The following is a 3,182-nucleotide window of genomic DNA, read 5'->3' on the forward strand; positions in this document are numbered from 1 at the left end:
AATACAGTTACATTGGGGTTTAGGGCTTCAATCTGTGAATTTAGGGAGGGCACAAACATTCAGTTCATAACAGCAATACATTTTAAAAACCATATTTTATTGATTTTTTACAGAGAGAAAGGGAGAGGGATAGAGAGTTAGAAACATGGATAAGAAACGTCGATCAGCTGCCTTCTGCACGCCCCCTACTGGGGATGTGCCCGCAACCAACAACCAAGGTTCATGCCCTTGACTGGAATCGAACCTGGGACCCTTCAGTCCCCAGGCTGATGCTCTATCCACTGAGTCAAACCGGTCAGGGCCATAGCAGCAATATTTATGAAGCATTACTATATTCCAGATCCTGGGAGGAACTCTGCAGAGGGAGTGACACAGCAAATAATGCCCGTGTATCCTACTCCTTGGGGAGCTTAGGATATAACAGGGGAGATAGTCCATGACACATGGGAGGGAACAAGTAGCAAAGAATGAGTGCTCAGAGTAAGGACTCTGGAGAGAGAAAACTCAGCGTGATGTGGGGAAAGAGGACACCTCTCTCTCCTTACCTATTTTTTACTAAGAAGGAGGAAGCCAGGCCTGGACAGACGGCTATAGTAGGTGTTGCCTCCTGGAAAAGGCAACCCCCCTGAAGCCCGCTCAGAGCCTGGCCCTCTTGGATGTCACAAAACCCCATCCTGCCGTCTGATGCCCCAGGGACACAGTAAATTATAACACAAGCTTTGGAATCAGACTGACTGAGATTGCACTGCCTCCTACCAGCTTCTAAGAACTGGACGAAGTTACTTAACCTCCCTGTGCCCTCAGTTTCCTCCTCCGTAAAACAGCAATAATAATAGAACCCGCCCTCAGGGTTGTTGTGGATATAGTGAAAATCAGGCAGCATTTGGTGCAAAGAACTGGGTACCGACCGACAACTCCACCAAAATTATAGCGTCCTTCACTCTTGTTGGATTTGCAGGAGCCAATTTAAGGGCTTATTTGCAGCCAAGGGGACATTAGCTGGGTCCTGGAATTGACAGGCCTTGGATCAGGGTTGACACTTGGTAGCGATCGCTAATACCGTATGTATTGAGAATGCACTTCATCTTCGAAACAACCTCAGAAAGAAGATGCTATTACTCACCACCCCAAGGTGGGACTGCCAAATCACATTTCTCATTGCAAGCAACCTGCTTGTCCATGAAAACAAGTGTATGTAGAAAAGTATAAGAAAGGCCCTAAAGCAGTGGTTCTCAACCTTCCTAATGACGCGACCCTTTAATACAGTTCTTCATGTTGTGGTGACCCGCACCCATAAAATTATTTTCGTGGCTACTTCATAACTGTAATTTTGCTACTTTTATGAATCGTAATGTAAATATCTGATATGCAGGATGTATTTTCATTGTTACAAATTGAACATAATTAAAGCATAGAGATTAATCACAAAACAATATGTAATTATATATGTGTTTTCCAATGGTCTTAGGCGACCCCTGTGAAAGGGTCGTTCAACCCCCAAAGGGGTTGCGACCCACAGGTTGAGAACCACTGCCCTAAAGGGTGAAGGTTCCTTATGGTCAAGTCCCCTTTATGGTTCGCAGATCATTGGATTTCCCTGGTCACTAGATTCAGTTCCTGTTGGACTATAAGCTCCAGGAGAGCAAGGGCAACTGAGGTTGTCACTCTTTACTGCACTACTGCACAGTGCCTGGCATCCTGCAAACACTCGGTAAGCATTTTCCACTGATATAAAATTAGCCCCTTGTGTACCTTTTTCATGCACGTGGATTCCCTGGGGGCCTGGAGCCTAGCCTGGTAGAGATCAAACTTTATGACACCAACGGATGCAGGGCCCAGTTGCGGGCTGAATCCCCACGATCCCGGACGCCGGGAGGGGGCGCTCTGCGTCCCTCAGCCTCCGCCCTCCCCCTGCTCCCCTCCCCAACGCACCCGCTGGACCCGGTGAGTCGGCCCATAACAGCCCTCTCCTGGAAGGCTCTAGGTAGCGAAGCTGGACTTCCCACCGGGCCCATCTGCTCGGTAATGTTTAACCCGACTTCACTCCACATTATCCGCACGAGGGAAACCCGGGTGGGGGTGGGGTCACTTCCAAATCACTACCTTCCGGGCCTACTGGTCTTTCAGCTATCACTAAACAGTTCTTGAGCACCTACTCTGTGTCTATTCACGCAGCCGTCATGAGAGCTATTATGTGTCCATTCATGCAACAGGCCAGGAGCACCTACTATGTGTTTATTCTCTTAAAATGGAATGATACACATATTCTGTGTCCATTGACGAAACAGTCATGAGCACCTACTATATATCCATTTGCCCAAAATATAATGAATATCTACTGTGTATCCACGTAACAGTTCATGAGCACCTACTATGTGCCCAGCACTGTGCCAGGCCCTGGGGATGCTGTGTGCTTCGGCCAGACGCTCCGCAAATACGAGGATGAAGGTAGAATTAGGCCCCGAGGCAGATGCCTCACCTATGGAAGATGCTTTTTGTCTGCTAGACTCCTCAAGGCCAGCTGCAGAGTGGCAGGGCTGGCCAAGAGCAGCAGGGCTCTTTTTTAAACCAAGGTTTGCAGAGCAGCAAGAAGATAAGTGGGTGGGGGCTCAAACAAAACACACCCAAGAACGCCAGTCTGGTTTCAACATCAGGAGGTAGAAACAATTTAGCGGGTGCAGGTTCGGGGCTTTCTCACTCGTTTCTATCCGCTCATTCCACTTTCCAACCCGCACTGCGCTGGGCGCTGCGGGGCCACGCTCAATCAAGGACCCCTTGGCGCTCCAGCTGGAGGACACAGGTTGCCCCCAACCGCTGTGACCAAGACTGGGGCCAAGAGGACGCCCGGACCGCGCCGGGTCAGACCTGGTCCTCCTTCCATTGTAAGGGGACTGAGGCCGAGGGAAAGGCGGGGGTGCGGGAACCAGGGCGGAGTTGGAGGCGGGAGGCGCTGAGCCCAGCCTCGAACCCCGGCGTGCGCTGCCCCGCATGCGGAGCTGGGGCCTCTGCCTGCCGGGTGCTGCCCGCGCGTTCCTGGAACTGGGCTGGGCGGAGAAATCTGGGCCGGCGGAGAGGCATTCTAGCTGCCCTCCCCGTCGCCGGGGGCTGCGGGGGGCCTGGCCAAGGTGACCCCGCGGGAGGGAGGTGATGGGCCCCGCCCCCTCCTTCATCTTCCCGGTTTT

This window comes from Myotis davidii, unplaced genomic scaffold (assembly GCF_000327345.1).
Source record: "Myotis davidii unplaced genomic scaffold, ASM32734v1 scaffold555, whole genome shotgun sequence".
In the NCBI taxonomy this organism is placed as follows: domain Eukaryota; kingdom Metazoa; phylum Chordata; class Mammalia; order Chiroptera; family Vespertilionidae; genus Myotis; species Myotis davidii.